The following is a 21,599-nucleotide window of genomic DNA, read 5'->3' on the forward strand; positions in this document are numbered from 1 at the left end:
CATCGTAATTTTCCTGTGCACAAGTAGTCTCTGTCAGAGCTCGCTGTCCATCGACTGAACACTTGTGAGGCGCACGGCGATACGAAATGAGCGTAGTCTTGCGCTTAAAGCGTAGTTATCTTGTGCTGGAGGCGGTCATATGCAAACGCTGTTACGTCACTTCTAACCGTCACGTCACTTCTAACCATGAATCCAGAACGAGCTGTATTTTGAGCTTGATTAAATAAATGATTCGTTTAGAATGGGGAGGACGTCTTAAAATATTAAACTTGCAGGACGTTTTAATGATACAAAGACCTCTTATATACCAAAAGATCAAGGCAAATTTGGTTTCTCATGTCATGACCCCTTTAAGTCGTTAATTCAGAAAAACAGAGCAAAAACTTTTTTTTCCATGAAAAATTATCTCGTAATTCTGAGATAATTAAGTCGTTCATTCAGAAAAACAGAGTAGATTTTTTTTTCTCAAGTGAATGCAATACGCTTCCGTAGCAAACAGCCGCTGACTGTCCGACGGTAACAAGGTTGTGCTGTTTAGGATCCCGCCTCATGAGGAGAAATGAAAACAAATGAGCGCAGCACACAGAAATTCAGTGAACAGCAGTAAAAATTCATGTAGAGTTTTTATATTTATACAGTTAAGCAACATCACACGACCAAGAGTGTGGAATACCACCATGTGACACCAATTTCATATGACAGTTAAATAAACAAGGAAATAATATTAAGTCACTTACATTTTATACGCTATATTGACTCTCACAGGAACACGTAAAGTGTTTTCATTACTGAATGATTCAGCGTTTTGAACGAATCGGTTGAGTCAAAGATTCAATGACCCATATAAATGCCTAATTCCTGAACAAATCAGCAGTTTGAATGAATCGTTTGAATAAATGACTCACTCATTAAGACGTTCGCCTGCCGCCTCCTACTGATGATTTAGTTTCTTGTTTAAAAGTATTTTTGACTTTATAAAATGATTCTCTCAAGTCTTGGCTATTAAACAATAAATAAGACATATTTTTCTTATATATAGTTTAGTAGCCTATTATTCTTTTTGGCAAAATGTATCATTATAAACAACTTTATATCCATTTCCTGGATTTTGTATCGCCATAGTCCCTAAATGTAGCCTATATGTAAATGGAGGAAATGGGATTCAAATAGAAAACATTTTTCGATCGAGAACATCATTGTGTCCCCCCCACTTCTCAAACCAAAGTTACACCTCTATGGTCATGAAGGCTGGGTCATGACCGAAAGAACTAGGTCGCGAGTACAAGCGGCTGAAATGGGCTTCCTCAGAAGGGTGGCGGGCTTCTCCCTTAGAGATAGGGTGAGGAGCTCAGTCATCCGTGAGGAGCTCAGAGTAGAGCCGCTGCTCCTTTGCGTTGAAAGGAGTCAGTTGAGGTGGTTTGGGCATCTGGTAAGGATGCCCCCCTGGCCGCCTCCCTAGGGGGGTGTTTCAGGCACGTCCAGCTGGGAGGAGGCCTCGGGGAAGACCCAGGACTAGGTGGAGAGATTACATCTCCACACTGGCCTGGGAACGCCTCGGGGTCGCCCAGTCAGAGCTGGTTAATGTGGCTCGGGATAGGGAAGTTTGGGGCCCCCTGCTGGAGCTGCTGCCCCCGCGACCCGACTTCGGATAAGCGGTTGAAGATGGATGGATGGATGGATGATGCATGTAATTAAATATGAATTGAATGATTATTTAATGATTTAATGATGCAAATAATTAATACACGATGTATTTAATTATTTAAATAATTAAATATAAAAAATAATGATGCATTTATTTAACTCACCATGTATTTAGTGTTTATTTAAATATGAATGTATTTATTTTATTTCATATTAAATAAACATATTGTTTGTGAATGTTCACCCTGTTTTTAATCATTTATATTGTGTTATCAATAATAATTAATAATCTAAAACACAATAAAATATACATTAAACTAATGTTTTCTTTAAAGTTCCGATTTTGACAATAGAAAAAGAAAGAAATGCTCGTTTTCTCTTATTTTTCCTAAAATAATATATATTAATATTTGTGTTATGAAAAATAAAAAAGTGTTTTAGTTTTTAAAGTGTTGTACTCATTTTTATATGGAGCCAGAAATATGACAAAACAATTTAAATTTGAATTATTAAGTGTGATTTTGCCAAATGTAATATTATGTTGTATTTTAAATAGTTTTGAATTTGAATTTTTTTAACTCCAATCCTGGACATTTCATATTTAACCAAATTTAATTGCTTGAAAGTGATTAATATGCGCATATAACTGAATAATTAATGGCTTTACTCTATCCAGTGTGCGAGCATCAATAACGCGCGCGGATTAATGGCGTGGAAATGTCTTCATAACCATAATGATTAATACAATTATGAAACTGTAATTTTTTTTACATTGTTATTATTAACAATAATCAACATTACCCAAAATCGAACCTGTTTATGCGGCTTGTTTAAACTTATTTGGCAGCTTTGAAGATTTCTGAACACGTGAAATGTTCGTTTAAAATGATTCTGACAGTCAAACATAATAAATGTCATGAAACATCAATATGCACGTGTGAGAATGACATCCGGTGTTTGTAATGTTTGCTGGAGTTCGGTGTGTAATTTATCCATTAAATGTCTCACAATAGTCATTTCTTTACTGACGGTCTTTGATGGTTGGCATGGGCATTCTTCTGGCACTGACTGGTGGTGCCAACCTTACGTTCCCTGCTGAGTTTAGCATGTTGGTCAACACAGACATCAGGCTTTGTGCTGTGGACAAGATGTCTGACATCTGATTACAGTGAACAAATCTCCCTGATAGGACACAGACATCACCCAGACAACTACTTCATGTATGTCTCTTCATCTGGAGGACTTCTCTTAAAATGTTGACTCATCTGCAATAAGACATTTCCACTCAAATGTCAATTATATTCTGCAGATGTCATGTTTGTGATTAAACGCTTGTAAACCTGATCTTCTTAACATGTTTAGTAGAATAATTAGTAGTAGTGATGATTGCCAGATGTAATGCTCTTTGAGATGTGTGTGTGCTATCCGGGGAAGAGCTGGTTAATATGTGTTGTGAAGGAGTAACAAAAGTCAAAACCCCTGACATCAAATGTTGAAAGTAAAATAATGTTCCCCATAAGTGCTGCTGCTGAGCAGTGATGTGTGAACGGGTGTTTGACATGAAAGCAGCAACAATAAAGTGTATTAAGTACACTGTGTAGTACACTAGAGCTGTGAAGCATGACACTCTTAATCAGTATAATAACAGCCCTTCTTCATCATGCTACAATGTTCCTTACTGTGAAGAAGTGTAATTACGTTTCTGGAGATTTTAGGCATTATTAACAGAGCAGTATTTCATTTAACATGTTCTAATGTACAGGACACCAGACTGACATTAATAGCTCTTAACTGACATTGACAGTGCATGTATAGGGTAAGATGGGGTATTAAGCCCACACTAAGAACAATATTTAATTGCTGAAGGGAAATAAATGGCTAGAGTTTAGATTTTGTATTATTTACAGATAATAAGTAGTTTAAATACTGTAGATACTTAAGCAAATAGGCATGAGGGGTTGTGTTAAATGGCCAAATATAACATGGCTAAGAGCATGTATATAACATGCAATTAATCTTTAGGGATTTATTAAGAAAAATACATTAAGTTTAAGAATTCTACTGAAATATCAGTATTTTTATGAATTATTTTGTATGGAAGATTGAATCTTAGATCATATTTCTGTCAACTGATAATTGTTGTTTATTTAGAAATAAATGGAGAAAAATAACATTAAAAACATCAAATAATAAGATGAATTGGCTTTGAAGGAAATAAATGTTGCATATAATTTAAAAGAACACCGCAGACTTTCTATGATATAACATTTATCGATATAAAACAATATATTCTGATATAACAGCAATAGTAAAAAAAAAACAATGAAACACAGATTCTAATTATTAAATGTTCTGCCTTGATAATACCCCCTGAATAATAAAGTTGAAGTCAATAGAATCAAATGTGTAATGGGACATACAGTGCTGCTTGTGTCAATGCACTGTAGATATTTTTAGGACTATTTTTGCATCCATGCAGAATAATGAGGGAGGCAGAATCTAGGTGGCTTAATTTTCTTATGATTCTTTTATTTTTTCATGTTTGTTTTGTAATTGTGCATGTTTAATGCTCTCTTTTCCTGTTGTTGTGTTTCTATGTGTTGCCTGCTCAAATAAAGAAATGCCATTATTATGTGGGTTGGTGGGATGTGTGTGCGCACTTACTGTACGCTAAAACATTTACAAAACAACCAAGAAGAAAAACTGTTGAAGTAAATAGAATAAGTTACTGGACAAACAGTGTTGCGTGTGTCAGTACACAGTATATATATGATATTCATGTGTGTTTATGTTATTCATGTATGTACATTTCTCTTATTCGTTTGTTAAAAACGTTTTGCTTCAAATCTGAAAGATGCAGTAAAAATAAATTATTTATTTGCACCAAGAGCCAATTACAGAACTTTACTACAGCAACTACATTTAACAAGTGTGAGATATAATACCATAACATTATCAATAACACTTGAGCGTAACATAACAAGAGTTGAGTGTGAACTCATTTTCTCTTGTAAAGCATGTGAAGCTTCAAACAGCAGACAAAAGAGACCAGAATCCACCTGTTGTGTAGAAACACTGTTTCATAAGGATCAGAAGGAAGTTGGGCAATGACGTTTGAAATCCTTTGAATTACATTTCAGAGTCTGTGCTGCCATCTACTGGAAATGTGTAACTTATCATCCAAACTGAACTCGGATGGCTTGAATAAAGACGAAATTCCCACATTTTACTGCATCTAGTGGAAGCACAGCGGTACTGTGCGCGTGCACGCTAATGGGGGTAGACTTCAGCTGAGCAGTCGGAATTAGGCACAACACCGGAAGTAAATGCGCCCCCTGAGACAAAAGACGGAAGTGACTGTGCATAGTGTCCATTTCATTCAGTGTTTTGAAAGGTTTTGTCCAGTCTTGTGCAAAACATGCTGGGAAATGGAAATCTTCTGCCCAGTTTTATCAGTGCTACAAAAGTATTCATGTAGTCCCAACTCAGATGGATTAAGTAAACGTCCTTTTTACAAATTTAATTGGACAGAATGCAATGAAATCAAGTTATGACAAAATGTTCCAGAATTGTGTTGCTTTAGTTCATAATGAAGTAAACTGAACAGCCTGCAAAAATCCTTTTTTTCTGAGTGTGGGTCACTTACGGTGATGAAACACACTTTAAGAAAAGAGAGGTGCCGAGGGGTCTGTTAAAGGAATAGTTCACCCACAAATGAACATTTGCTGATAATTTATTCCCCCTCAGGCCATCCAAGATGCATCTTATTTCTTTCTTCATCAAAACAGAATTGAAGATTTTTAGGATTTAATTTCAGGCCTCCTCCTTTAAACAATGCAGGTGAATGTACTCCATTATTTGACGGTCCAACATGCATGTGGAGCAGGAGACAGGAAGCTAGAAACCAGCACAGAACACAGGCCAAGCGCCGTTCACAATCCAAAACAATCTAAAATAAAATAAAATATTTCCAAATAATAATAAAAAATATTACTGCAGTAAATAACCATCCTTTTTTTCGGAGCAATGCCTTTGAATTATCTACTTGTGCTTTTACTTCAGTAGAAATGTATAAGCTATATGATGTCAGGAATTCAAGCCACACAAGTTATATTCAGAGAAACCAAGTGTGAGAGTGTTTACTGAGATTCACAGATTTACAGGTTTACAGATCAACGGTACAGGTGATGTCACACAGAAGAGAAGCTTCACAAACTGAAGAAGAGGTAACGGGTGAAACAGAAGGGTAATCACTAAACACATATCAATGAAGATCAAGAGCAAATACAGACAGATAAAAACACTGCGAGTCCTTTGTGTGAGACTTCACGGTGAAGTGGTGTGAAGGTCAGTTATTTGTGCAGGCAGTGATGAGCGGGTGGATTGAGTGCAGGGGAATTAGAGATTGGGGACGAGGAGCGGAGCGGAGGGACACGTGACCCTTTGATTCTTTAGATGGTCTGAAATCCTCAGGGGTAAAATGTTCACGGCACACCCTCCAATATTTGTGAGACTGTAGGGGTGTACTGATATCCAGATCAAACTTCTTAAGCATGTTTTTCAATGTACCATTGAACCGTTCTACCAAACCATCTGTTTGAGGGTGAAATGGTGTAGTTCTGATTCCCTTAACGCCTAGTTGTTTGTACAGTAGCTTCATCAATTTAGCCATAAAATTTGTTCCCTGATCAGTGATGATTTCAGAAGGGACTCCAACCCTTGAGATCAAATCAACTAAACATCTCACAATGTGTTTAACTTGGATTGAACGCAAGGGGTACACCTCCGGATATCTAGTAGCATAATCACAGATCACCAATGCAAATTGGTGACCCGCACTACTCTTTACCAAGGGACCTATTATATTCATCCCTATACGATCAAATGGAATTCCAATAATAGGCAGAGGTTGCAGATAACTTCTATCAGCTTTTCGAACCGGTGCTACCCTTTGACATTCATGACAAGTTTTACAGTATTCTTGCAGATCTTGATACATCCTTGGCCAATAAAACTGTTGACTAACCCGTTCGTATGTTTTCTGTTGGCCTAGATGCCCTGACCAAGGGATGGTATGCCCCAGATGTAAAATCATCTGATGCAGGTCTTTGGGTAGTACCAGTCTAGGGATCTCCATGTCGTCCAGGTACAAAAGGTTGTTCTTTAAAATGTACCGGTTCCCCCCCACCGAGGTTACACCCACAGGGTTGCCATCTACCTCACATACTTTTTGAAACAGAGGTTGTAGACCAACGTCTGCTTTTTGTAATTCCCTAAAATTATCAGGGACCTGCCAACGGTCATTAATCATTTCAGATACAGGGTGGTCAATAAAACTTAAGTTCCCTTGTATCTTATCCTTCCCCCTATGCTTTTCTTGCCGTCTCTGTCCTCTACTTTTTTTTTCTTTCCTACAGCAGAAAACAAATCAGCATCAGCATTAGGAAGGGGTTGTAAACCTTTGGTCTGGGACCGTGTAACCACTGCACACATTTTGGATGCTAAACCAACCAAATCAGTTAAACAAGGAAAATCTTCCCCGATCACCACATCATATGCTAGTTTCTCAAACACCCCCACCCTTAACAGGTATGCCTGTTCTTCTATCACTACAGAGACATCAGCAGTAGGATAGATTTTTTCATCCCCATGTACACATCCCAAACATACTGTATCTTCATAGTTCAACATCTCACCATTCAACAAGTCAGATTTCACCAAAGTTTGTGTACTACCTGTATCAACCAAGGCCTGTACAGGTTGACCATTAATGGTTACAGTTATAAGGTGGCTATGTTTCTCTGTAGATTTTACTGCTTCACCAAAACACTCATTCCTGGGAACATAGCACATGTTAGTCATTTTAGGCTTTCTTAAGGGACAAAGAGAAGCCTTATGTCCCGGTTGTTGACAATAGAAACAAATAAACGTTGCATTAGAATGTTTCCCCGCCAGTCCCACAGTTTTATCAATAGGTTCCTCCACTTTTCCCTTCCCCATTGTCACAGTACCTTTGGTGGTTCGTGGTAGCTCTCGATGAGCAGCCATGTATCTTTCAGCCAGCCTTGCAGCTTCCTCACCAGTCTGTGGTTGGTTTTCTTTGACCCATACTCTCACGTCGGGACGCAACACTCGCAAATACTGTTCCAAGATGATGGTTTCTCCCACCTGTTCCTTGCGCTTCGTTTCGGGTCGCATCCACCTCTTATACAAGCCCTTGATGCGATTGTAAGTTTCCCTCACACTCTCTCCAGTTGGTATCATAAGGCTCCGGAAACGCAGGCGATATGTCTCCTCAGTCACGTTGTATTTGGACAGGATTGCAGCCTTGATGTCATCATAGGAACCAGAGCGTAGTTCGTCCATGCTTGTATAGGCATCCAAAGCTTTACCTGTCAATAAAGTTACCACCCGTATTGCCCACTCATCGGTTCGCCATCCCCACGTTCTAGCAATGCGTTCGAACCGCACAAAAAAACTCTCCACATCCTCACCCTCTACGAAATCAGGAATTCGAGGTTCATGATGGTGTCTAAAAGATGGTACCGGTGGTGGTGACACAGCTGGCACATGATCTTCAGATTGAGCTTGAGGAGGTTCTGGAAACAATGCCCTTCCTCCTGATGCCTGCGGAAGTGTTCTGGGTGTAGGTAAGGGGTAATGAGTATGTTGACTTAATTGTGCAATTGATTCCCAGCTTGTCTTAGGTTTCTGAAAAATAGCAGCCTTCAACCCAGTCAATTCATCAAACAGTATTTTTTCATTCATTTGTTGTTGCTGCATAAAGTTCCTCATTTCAAAAAAAAAATCTTGACCCACCACTATACGGTCTGCATCATCTCGGGGTGTACTGACTTTACTGGTCTTGGGTTTCACCACAGGTTCAGTCTCAGGATATTGAACATTCCCCACATGAAACAAGTCCGTCACAGCTTCCTCAGGTGCCCCAGCTACAAACTCCAAATCAGCCAGCTGAGCTTCAACAGTGTCCTCTTCCCCTTCAGAGAACATGATTGGGTGGGCTCGGGTAATCCTTTGGGGACCTCCATGTTCTCTAGTCGTCATCTTGGGGTTTTGGCACTTCCCTCTCCTACTGCCAGTTACTCCACAAAGACTTCAATCCCACTTCTGACACCATTTGTTGTAGGATGGTCAGTGTGTTGGCTAAACAAGCAGCAAATAAAAATGAAAAACTTCAAAAATGTCCATGGAAAAATTCTCATTTAATTTAGAGTGCCACAAATTCCAAAAAGTGCAACACAGTCCAAAGCAAAGTGCCCTTTGTAAATCCAAGTTTAACTCAGAAATTCAGCAGGAAAACAAACTAACAAAATAATTTGTTCAGAGTACAACTCATTACAAAAAAACAACAAAAAAAAACCAAAACAAAACAAAACACAAACTCCTGGGAAAAATTAGTTACACAGTTGGCTACTGATCCAACCAAACAGCCACACTTTTTCACCACACATTTCATCTGTTCTTTTATAGTTTTAATCTCCTCATTAATTTTCAAACTGACCAATCATAACTCTTCATCAGTTATTAACTACCCATTTCATAGCTCACAGAGTATTGTCAAGCTTACCAACTATACATTGATAATGTCTATCTTTAACAAGTTACATTACCATTTATTAAAACTTCAAACACATACACATTCATGAGTTTTAAGTATAAATACTCTTAATAGACCAACTCCTCCCCTTCAGGATGACATATAGTTGGTTTCCTGTTCGCGGCCCCTCCCATTAGGCATTTCCAGGAACCGGTAAGACAAAGAGACATACCCATTAACATTAAAATATTGTTTGTTCAACTTCACCTTGTATGTTCCACTTTGTTAACAGTCACCATGGAATGTGCACCTTTCATGTGACTGTTACTAGAGTAAAACAAACACAAAAATCTCACAAAATAGTTTAATGTGGTTCTTTAAGTTTGGCACATGTGTGCCTCATCACATTTTCTCCCCTTCACCCCCTCTGAATGGTCTAAATTAGGCAAACGTGATAAATAGTCAGCGATAAGGTTTTTCTTACCCGGACAGTGCTCAATTGAAAAGACATAAGGCTGCAGAGTCAGACACCAGCGCAGTATCCTTGAGTTACTGTTCTGCATGGTTTGCATCCATTTCAATGCTCGATGATCAGTTCTTAATGTGAATTCACGTCCAAGCAAGTAGTACCGCAGGGAGTCCACCGCCCACTTAATAGCCAGACCTTCCTTCTCAATAGTTGAGTATTTCCGCTCTCTTTCAAAGAGTTTTCTGCTCAGAAATAACACTGGTCTCTCATTACGAGTCTCTCCTTGCACTAGTACTGCTCCCAAGCCCACATCAGAAGCATCCACCTGTATAATAAATCTCTTGGAAAAATTAGGACTCTGCAAGACGGGTTCATGACATATCAAGTCTTTCAGTGATTTGAAGGCTTCTTCACACTCATTCGTCCAACAAAATTTTGCTGGACTCTTCTTGGTCAAATCAGTCAGAGGTGTAGCCAATGAGGCAAAGTGAGGAATAAATCTGCGGTACCAGCCAATTAACCCGAGAAAAGACCTCACCTGTTTTTTAGTTTGGGGCCAAGTAATGTTTTGGATAGCCTGAATCTTTTCCACTTGTGGTCTGATCTGTCCATGTCCCAGTAAATAGCCCAAATACTTCACTTCCGTCTGAGCCCATGAACATTTTGTGGTGTTAATCGTGAGACCAGCTCCCTACCTCACATCCCGCAAGTACCCGGTCCATCAATCTTTGGAACGTGGCCGGTGCTCCATGTAACCCAAAGGGCATAACCGTATATTGATATAACCCTATGGGAGATCGAAAGGCAGTATAGGGCTTGCAAGACTGACCAAGGGGCACTTGCCAATATCCTTTACACAGATCTAATGTAGTCATATAGGATGCTTTACCCAGTCTCTCGATCAACTCGTCAATACGAGGCATAGGATAGGAATCGAAACATGATACACTGTTTAGTTTTCTGAAGTCAGTGCAGAACCGGATTCCTCCATCCTTTTTAGGGACAAGTAGTATGGGACTTGACCACTCACTGTTGAATGGTTCTATAATCCCCATTTCCAACATGGCCTCGATCTCACTCTTTAACCGTTCTACCATCTTCTCCGGGACTCGATAGGGTTTTTGTCGAACAGGAGTAGTGTCTTTCAAGATGATATTGTGTGTGAGGATATCAGTACGGCCTGGCCTTTCCTGGAAAAGAGAGGGAAAATTTTGAAGTACCTCAGTTAATTGCTGTTGTTGAGGGTTGTTCAAATGAGCAGACCATCCTGGAGCCTTTTGCGGTGATCGAACTGGTTCCATATCGGTTTCATCCTCTTCTTCCACTATGGTCCTCACCATCATCGCCTGTTCTTTAACATCTGTAGGACCATGGAGATCGGACACCCTCTCCTTGAATTCCCTCAGAAGATTAACATGTAGGATCTGCTTAGGCTTCTGCCTTTCGGGACACAAGATCTCATAGGTTACTGGGCCCAGTTTTCGTGTCACGACATACGGACCCTGCCACTTGGCTAACAACTTACTGGTACCTGATGGAAGCAGTACCATAACTTTCTGTCCCGGTTCCAACTCCCTTTCCCTGGCATGTGCGTCGAACCATACCTTTTGCCTTTTCTGGGCAGCAGATAAATTCTCTTTAGCCAGAGTCCTAAAGTTCTCCAACTTGTCCCTCATCTGTAATATATATGAGGCGATACTGCACTGGGCTGGTTCCTCTGAGGTCCATCCCGCTTTGAGGACATCCAGGGGACCACGAACTTGCCTGCCAAACAGAAGTTCAAAAGGGGAGAAACCAGTTGAGCATTGAGGAACCTCTCTATAGGCAAAGAGTAGAAAAGGAAGCCATTTATCCCAATCCCTCCCCGACTCATCAACAAACTTCTTAAGCATGTTTTTCAATGTACCATTGAACCGTTCTACCAAACCATCTGTTTGAGCTATGAAATGGGTAGTTAATAACTGATGAAGAGGTATGATTGGTCAGTTTGAAAATTAATGAGGAGATTAAAACTATAAAAGAACAGAAGAAATGTCCAGACATCCAAATTCACAAACAAACAACCGGGCTTAAGTACAGAGGGATAGTGAAGATCAAGCGACAAACAGGTGAGAACAATGATTGAATGCTGGCAGTGATTAGGGCCAGGAATTGTGGGAATTGTAGTTCGTGACAACTGACTAGAGAAACATAGGGCAAACAACAAGGGATCATGATATAACCCCCCCTAAGGAGCGTATTCCAGACGCTCCTTAAAAAAAGAAAAGAAGAAATACCCAAAAAACATCGTCCAAGGTGTGAGGGGGGTGCAGGCAGACCAAGGAGGGCACAAGGGGCAAACAGGCAGTCCAAGGGGCACAGAGGGCAAGAAGGCAGTCCACGAGGGCACAAGGGGCAGACAGGCAGTCCAAGGGGGCACAGAGGGCAAGCAGGCAGTCCACGGGGACACAAGGGGCAGACAGGCAGTCCAGGGGGGCACAGAGGGCAAGGAGGCAGTCCAGGAAGGCCACAGGACAGGGACTGGGTCAGGTGGCCTGGGAGGTAGCCACAGGACAGGAACAAGTTCAGGAGGCCTGGGAGGTGGCCACAGGACAGGGACTGGGTCAGGAGGCCTGGGAAGTGGCCACAGGACAGGGACTGGGTCAGGAGGCCTGGGGAGGTGGCCACAGGACAGGGACTGGGTCAGGAGGCCTGGGAGGCGGCCACAGGACAGGGACTGGGTCAGGAGGCCTGGGAGGTGGCCACAGGACAGAGTCTGGGTCAGGAGGCCTGGGAGGTGGCCACAGGGCCACAGCCATGGAGAACTCCGAGGGCGGAGCCGTGGAAGGCAGAGCCATGGAAGTTTCAGGTGGTGGAGCAATGGAGGGCGGCGCCGTGGAAGACTCAGGTGGCAGAGCCATGGAAGGCTCAGGAGGCGGAAACATAGAAGGCTCTGGAGACGGAGCCGTGGTAGGCGGAGCCGTGGGAGACTCAGGAGGCGGAGCCGAGGACGTCTCAGGAGGCGGAGCCTTGGGAGGCTCAGGAGGCGGAGCTCTGGAAGGCTCAGGAGGTGGAGCCGTGGAAGGCTCAGGAGGCGGAGCCGTGGGAGGCTCAGGAGGTGGAGCCGTGGAAGGCAGAGCCGTGGAAGGCTCAGGAGGTGGAGCCGTGGAAGGCAGAGTCGTGGAAGGCTCAGGAGGCGGAGCCGAGGACGGCTCAGGAGGCGGAGCCATGGGAGGCTCAGGAGACGGAAACGTGCTAGGCAGAGCAGTGGAAGGCTCAGGAGGCGGAGCCGAGGGAGGCTTAGGAGGCGACATCGTAGAAGGCTCAGGAGGCGGAGCCGTGGAAGGCTCAGGAGGCGGTGCCGTGGAAGGCTGTGGAGGCGGAGCCCTGGAAGGCTCTGGAGGCAGAGCCGAGGAAGGCTCGAGAGGCGGAGCCCTGGGAGGGTCGATGTTACAGGTGCTGGCTCTGGGACGATCGAGGCTACAGGCGCTGGCTCTGGGACAGTCAAGGCTACAGGCGCTGGCTCTGGAACGGTCGAGGCTACAGGCGCTGGCTCACTGATGTTCAAGGCTACAGGCACTGACTCACTGACGTTCAAGGCTACAGGCACTGGCTCACTGACGGTCGGGGCTGCAGGCATCGGCTCACTGACGGTCGGGGCTACTGGTGCTGATTTGTTGACGTGGCATACATGAGCTCTGGTTCGCTGAACATTGAAGGCAGAGCCATGGGAGGTTCTGTGGACGGAGCCATGGAAGGGGGAGGCTGGAGAGCAGAAGCCTTCCTCTTCTCCTCCTCTGGGCAGACGAGGCTGACAACGCTGGCTCGCTGACCGTGGCAGGCGTGGAAAGCCCAGAGGCGGGAGCCGGGATCGAGAGAGGTGGTTCCCCGGCAGCAAGTTCCTTCAAGACAAGACTTGCATACTCCTGCCAGGTGTAGTCTCCGGTCTCCGGCAAATCCCACCATCGATGTTTGGGTAAACCAATCCGATACGCATCCTTCAGGGTCTTGTCATCCCAGCCGGTGTAACTGGCCACGCTGGAGAAGAAGTGGGTGAACTCACGAATTGATAAGTCCGCCTGAGTTAGCTCCTTGAAGAACACCGCTAGATCCATTTTCGGGTAGATCGTTCTGTTACGAAAGCAGGAGGAGGCAGACGAGGGGTTTTTATTGACAATGGTGAAAACAAACAAGACTGAAACAAATGAAACGTCCACAATGGGAAAAACAAAACCAAAACACGAAACACAACCATGAGTACACGGGCTGGAGAAACATCCACGGTGGGCAAAGGCAACATGGGCAAACTGGGCAAACACATCAAAACATCTACATCCAGACATCCACATTAACAAACAATCGACAGAGACTGAACAAACAACCGGGCTTAAGTACAGAGGGATAGTGAAGATAAAATGACCAACAGGTGAGAACAATGATTGAATGCTGGCAGTGATGAGGGTCGGGAATTGTGGGAATTGTAGTTCGTGACAACTGACTAGAGAAACATGGGGCAGACAACAAGGGATCGTGACAGGTAGACTGAAATATCGGTTTTACTGAGCCGATAGTTGCCGATATATTTTTCATTCCTCCGTGTTCGTCTGTGGAATACTCCGGCACTGGAGTATTCTACAGTTTAACATCGGCCTCTAGAGGTGAAATAAAAGCAATGTACTGAACATAAATCTGCCATCATTGACAATATTTATCCTCACTTCAATGCACATTTCGTTATTTTGATTATATAACCTTTTTCTAGTGAATATTTTGGCTATTTAAAATCTGCAGCTAAACAGACCCAGAGAAATGAATGACTCATAACTTACTGCAGTCATTTTGTCCAATCACATACTTTCTAGAAAGTGGATGTCCCCTCCCCCCCTTCAAGTCTTGCTTTGATTACTTGTGCCGGGTGGTGTTCAATATAATCAATGAATCGCTGTGCACAGGTGTCATTCCAGCTGCATTAAACATTGCTGCTGTTACTCCGGTTGCAAAAAAGTAAAACGTTGCCTTGGATAATCTAAATAACTTCCATCCCATCTCTAATCTCCCATTTTTGGCAAAACTTTTACAATGTGTTGTTGCCACTCAGTTGTACAATCTTCTCACTGCCAATAATCTATTTGATGCACTTCAGTCTGGTTTTCAGAAATTCCACAGAACAGAAACGGCTCTGATTAAGGTCACCAATGACATATTAATGGAAACTGATGCAGGATCTCCTTCAATCCTTATCTTTCTTGACCTTAGTGCTGCATTTGACACCATTATAATCTTTTACTCACCTGCCTTGGAACTGTCTTTGATGTTTCTGGGACAGTTTTGAATTGGTTCAAGTCTTACTTATTTTAGCATAGACACTTTGTTACTTTGGGTGAGCACAGGTCTGAGACTGGTCTAGTATACCCTGGTGTCCCTCAGGGTTCCAATCTGGGTCCCCTACATTTCAGCCTCTATTTATACCCATTAGGCCAGTTCCTAAGATCTCTTGGTCTTACCTATCAATTTTATGTGGATGATACACAAATTTATATACATTCCATGCATGGTCAAAACAAAGTTGAAACAAATATATTTCTGAGATAAAAATCTGGATGTCCAATCATTTTCTCTGTTTAAACAGTGACAAGACCAAGGTGATGTTGCTTGACACCCATCATCAGCTTCATAATGCTAGTCCGACACCATTGGTCATTGACTACTTGAGTTTCAGGGAAAACTGAATAATCTTGGTGTGATCTTTGATTCTTCTTTGACGTTTGAACCTCATGTGCAAAATACAGTCAGGGCATCATTCTTTTATATCAGAAACATTGCTTTCATGTGACGAGGGTTTGTAGATGTTGGTGAAGCATCAGGACTAAAGCTGAGAGAGGGGATTTGTTTCTTTGCTCAACTCTTGGCATTGCAGGGCTTTATAATGGTATATTTGATTGCACATTTTTTTGTGGTGATAGTCTGCACTTATATAGCGCTTTTTTGCAGCGATATAAAAAATTTTGGCCGATATGATATACATTATTTTGGACACCTACCTTAATTTGTTATAAATTTAGCTTTAAAAATTTACAAGAGGTACAAAATCTTTTTTAACTGTTCTAACAATAAAGAATTTACATTGAAAATTGGATCTGTTGAACACGACAGGGCAAAATTTTAAAGAGAGCCACAATGAAAGATAAATTGTGACAAGGTACAAAAAAAACTAAATATGATAACAGGATGACTGATATGAACAAAAAGGTTATTTTGTACTTCTAAAAAATTTTTGCACTTCTGTTTAATACAATAGAACATTATTAGTTAATAAAAAATGCATTATGTTGGGCAATTCCACAGAAATGTCATCTACATCATGGAAAAATAAAACGTTTTAGCCAAAGGAGCAATCTGTATTATAGTAGTATAATGGATAATGCCCTCCAGACCACTAGGGGGTGCCGCTTGCTCACACAGTACTGACTGGAACACTAAATGCAGAAAAGGGTGTGAAGTCATATTGCGATCTTATTTAAGTCAATCATGCAGCATTAATTAATATATTCTGATAGCTCAGAAGTCAAAGTCTTTTACATATTGTGGCTATTATTATTTCTGGATTGTGCATTTAAAATGAGTTTTAACAGCGTGTTACAAATTACTTATAAATAAACCAACAGTTCCCTGTCTGTCGCTCACTTCGACGTTGTGTCGAAGAAGCGACACTAGGGGTCTCTCTTGAGCATCGAATATGCCTCTGAACTATGAAAAAAAGCCAATGAGAAGTTGGCAGACAGTATTTGCATACCCCGCCCCCGGACATACGGGTATTTAAGCGGGCAAATACGATGAGTTCATTCAGAAATTTTATTCTGAGCCGATGGTAGTGCATGCAGTCTGCTGCGAGTTACACACCTGCTTCTTTCCTCTGATGCTTTGCATGATGTTGGATTGACGGCGCATAACAGCGGCTTTCTCCTTCCTGCACGGCTGTGCATTCTGCCCCTGGGCGCTTCGACAGCACAGAGAAAAAACTTGAAAGAGTTATGAAAAGAGTGAATTTCTTTAGAAAACAGTATTTTCCTCTAAAAGAGCAAAACACACTTTTCAAAACCACTTTTCTGGACGCGTCTTTTTAAAGATGACTTTCCGCCCGTGTTGTTCCTGGATGCGGGACTGCGAGAAAATTACCATGACAATGTTGCACTCCAGCCGCCCCCCGCATTGCTCCTTCTTCCCACGGGATTGAGGACGATGCGGCTGGCACTGGAGGCGATCTGGGGATGGCAGCGGGTGCGGCTCCACCGGGTATGCCCCCACGGAACACTCACCCCCTGACACGCTCGTTGACTCCCGTCCCTGCTCGAGGTAACAGCGGTCTGCCTATCCTCTCGAGCTCGAAGGGGATGAGCTCGCCGCTGCATTGGAGAGAGCGGCATCTGACGCTGAGGACTCCCCTGGGCTGCCGCCTTCAGGCCAGCACGCCCAGGCTGAGGCTGATGCGCAGATGACCGACATGCTTTCCCGGGCTGCCGCTAGCATGGGGTTGGATTGGAAGCTGACAGATTCACTAAAGAAGAGAGAGAAACGGTGGAGAAGATTGAGGAGCTGTTGGGACAAAACCATCTGCTGAACACCTGGATTCTCTTCACCAGAGGAGATGAACTGGAAGAAGACAAAGTGGTGATAGATGATTTCATTAAACAGACCGAACCCTTGAAGAAACAAATTCAGAAATATGAGGGGAGATACCACGTGTTCAACAACAAGAGAAAAGGACACATTGAACAAGTTAAAATGCTGCTGAATAAGGTTTATAAACCAAATAAAGACCATCAAAATATTGGTAAGTCTGCTTTTTGAAACAGTTGTTTAAAGAATATGAAATTAATGAAAGTGAAACATCACAATAGTTAAACTCAGTCCTGTTTGAATACTGATTGTGGTCTGAGTTTCATACAGTTGCATGGCTTTTAAAGAGGTTAATAACTTAAAATGAAGGCAAACTAATATTGTTTAAACTCATTGGTGAGCATTATATGTAGTGTACTTTAAAGCCTCATGCTGTATGGTTGCACAAAATCCCTTTAATGGTGTATGTATATGTATACCCAGATAGCACACGTGCATCTCGAAGATGTCAGTTTGAGAGACTTTCATCTAATGAACATCTGCTGAATGTCTTATTGACATCTGAGAGAAAATACAGATGTATTGCAGATGAGCAAACAATCTAAAAATACATCTTCGAGATATAATCGTGCATCAAATAGACGTCTGGGTGATGTTTGTGTGCTGTCTGTGAGTCGTCCATGTATTCTGTGTGATTTATATTTTCACATGTGCTCCTAAATGAGTATTTAAAGAGTTTTCTTTTTATACAGGATCAACAGGGCTTGAAAAACTGAAACCAACTCCTAGAAACGACAGAAATAATCCTGTCGAGAGTCTCCCGGACAGAAGAATTGTTCTCCTGGGGAAGAGTGGTGTTGGAAAGAGTGCAACAGAAGTGTTTAAATCTCAGATGAGCAGTAGTTCAGTGACCCGTGAATGTTCAGAGAATCAAGTCAATATTTCAGGCAGAAATGTGTCTGTAGTTGATACACCTGGATTCTTTGATACAGACATGAATCCTGAAGAGTTAATGACTGAGATCGGGAGAAGTGTTTATTTATCCAGTCCTGGACCGCACGCTTTTATCATCGTGTTTCCTGTGAATATGAGATTCACTGAACATGAACAACAGATTCTTCAGATGATTGAAACACTGTTTGGAGAGGAAGTGTTGAAATACTCCATCATTCTCTTCACTCATGGAGATCAGTTTTAAGAGTCCGTAGATAAAATCATTGAGGAGAACAGTAAATTTAGATCTGTAGTTGATCAGTGTGGAGGCGGATATCATGTGTTTAATAATAAAGAGCTGAATAACAGAGATCAGGTGACTGAACTACTGCAGAAGATTGACACAATGATACAGCAGAATGGAGGAGGACATTACACTCATCAGCATACATGCAATAAGTACATTTAAAATATTTTACAAAACTTTAATAAACAGCATGTAGAACAATAAAGTGAAATGTATAATTAATGTTAAATACACTAGGCATTAAAAACAATAATATATTCATGTTTATACCCATTGTATTATTAAAAGGATAGTTCACCCAAAAATGAAACATCTCTCATTTACTCGCCCTCATACCAGTTGTGTTTCAGCTCTGTTGGTCCAATCTGTTCAAGTAAATAGTGGCCAGAACCTTAAAAAAGCACATAAAGGCAGCTTAAAAGTAATGCATAAGATTCCAGTGGTTTAATTCATGTCTTTTATTGTTATTTAAAAAATGGGGTCATATGGATGACTTTATTGCTGCGTTTATTTGCTGTTTGGAGCTTCAAAGGTCTGGTCACCATTCACTTGCATTGTATGTATGAACCCACAGATCTGAAATATTCTTCTAAAAATCTTCATTTGTTTTCTACAGAAGAAAGAAAGTCAAACACATCTGGGATAACCCGAGGGTGAGTAAATTATGAGAGAAATTTAGTTTTTGGGTGAACTATCCCTTTAAATCTTATAATTAATCTATTACAATATATATATATATATATATATATATATATATATATATATATATATATATATGTATATATATATATATATATATATAATTAATAATGAATTAATTAAATCCATAAGGCAAATTAAATTAAAATAAGAATTAAAAATGGTTTTGCCGAGTATAGGATGTGGGGAATGAAGCCGTGACATCTCAGCCTGGAGATACACCACCATATTTGTTCCTACAAAAAGACAAAACAAAAAGCATAAATGTTAAAGACCATAATGTTAGCAATCTAACAGTCATCAGAATTCTGTAAGCGTGGTTAATAAATGTAAATGTTTCTGTGCACCAGTTTGTGATTTTTCACACAAGTGTTTGATTCACTGGTGATGATGTTTTTAAAGTACAAAGAAAAACTCAGACTTGGACGGAGCTGTGCATGACGCTTGCGTAGATCGGTGTTTTTAAGCCTGTGTTGTGAGTGATGTGAAATGGCCTTCATATCAGTGATGCAAGTATAGACAGGGTGACACAGGTTATGAACTAAATGGATCAGGTAGGTGTTATTTTGTGGATTCAAAATGGCTTTTTAGCATTACAAAAACAATCTGAAAAAGTAAATAAATCTATTCAGCGTCCAGTGCGCATTGCTGGCTAGAAAATCTCATGAAGCTAGCATATCTAATAAAAGTTGATGTCATATGAGCTGTGTAGTTCTGATTATGGAACGGTAACTTTGCATTGTCTGGGGTACAGTAATGATATTATAGATCAAATATACTGACACAAACCTTATTTCACTGAATAAATCACCCAGTGTGTCTGTACTGAGAACCGCTCACTCCTAAAGGCAATCCAAAAAGTCACCGTGTCAGGTAACTCAACTGATGGGCTGTTCTGACGTCACCACTGGGTTGCATCAGGGTGGGGACTTGAGGATGGGTGTATATTTTCAATTGTCAGTGAAAATGACAACCACTATGGTTGGGTTTCACAAAAACTACCCAACAGCGAGAAAATGACCCAGTAAAATGACCCAACAGGCTCAACCCAGCGTTTGGGAGGAAAAAATAACCCAGCATTTTTAAACTGCCCCTAGAAACTCTTGGTTATTAAGGCACATTACAAAAACATTTTCAGGCACCAAAGGTATGATTGAAAGGCTCTGGTAAAGACTAAATCTAGAACACGAGCAATTAGCAAACTTTGCTTGCTGATGGAGGCTTCTGCTTTAAAAGGGCCAACAGTAAATGTTTCGCTCTTACAGTGGGCCTAGTAACCTCTGACCCCAAAGAATTCAAAGAAAACAAATTGAGAATGAAAATGACAGAGTCACGAATGCCGGTGAAGATTCCTCAATCTCCCTCACCTGAATATTAATGGCCTACAATTCCCAGCGCCCACATTCCTGGTCTAATTACCATCGACCTGTTCCTATTTAAGCCGTGCATGTCCATTCACTCCTTGCAGTCTTGTTTGCCCTGGCTACATTTCTTAGCATTTACCATTTCCCTGTCTTGATTACCTGCGTTAACTCTGCTTTAGATTACTGTTTTATGTTTGTTTGCTGCCTGCCCTGAACCTCTGCCTGTCTGACTACGATTCTGCTCTGCCTCTGATGTTACTGTTTGCCTGGATTATCGACCTATGCCGGTCTGTACTTGAGTTTGTCATTGAATAAACCGCACATGGATCCCACTCAACCTGAGTCTGTTACAGACAGTTTATGTGAACATTGATTTATATCATGATCTATATTGTTAATAAAAATTGGATAATTATGTACTATATATGTATCAATCTAAATCTATACATAATTTGATTTGAATGTATTGAATTATATTTAGATTCAGAATTTATTAATTGGATCTATAGGACCCTTGTTTTATATACAATAATTGTGGTCCACAATTAGGGGCGGGGTATTGGAGCCATTGGGAAATATTTTCCTTTATCACATACCAATAAGAGCAAAATGCATTGATTATAGTTTATCTATCAATTTATTTTGATCATCTTGGAAAGTAACACCGCCCTCGCGGAGAGAGCACTCGCGGCTGACGCTACAGAGGTTGGTTCACTCTCCGTCTCTGTTGTGGATGTAACCTGATCCTTCCAACGGGTGAACATCCTTTGAGAGGTTAGAGATCACAAAAGATCAGAGACTCCAGTCACCCGAGTCATGGTCTGTTCTCACTGCTACCATCAGGCAGGCGGTATCGCAGCATCAGGACCCGCACCAGCCGACTACATGACAGCTTCTTCCCCCAAGCAGTCAGACTGTTGAACACTTGATCTATCAGGATCAATAATTAGCACTGCACTTTATTCAGCTATAATCTCACACTGGACTGTCAACATATTCTCCTCAATACAACTACTGTATATATATATA

The 21,599-nt window shown here is 41.4% G+C and overlaps 1 pseudogene; it reads left to right on the forward strand.

The window, feature by feature from the left end:
* The first annotated feature begins 14,065 nt into the window (after window positions 1-14,065).
* LOC127648205 (GTPase IMAP family member 9-like) lies at window positions 14,066-18,669 on the forward strand (annotated as a pseudogene).
* The last annotated feature ends 2,930 nt before the right edge of the window (window positions 18,670-21,599 follow it).

The sequence above is a fragment of the Xyrauchen texanus genome, chromosome 8, assembly GCF_025860055.1.
Source record: "Xyrauchen texanus isolate HMW12.3.18 chromosome 8, RBS_HiC_50CHRs, whole genome shotgun sequence".
Classification (NCBI taxonomy): domain Eukaryota; kingdom Metazoa; phylum Chordata; class Actinopteri; order Cypriniformes; family Catostomidae; genus Xyrauchen; species Xyrauchen texanus.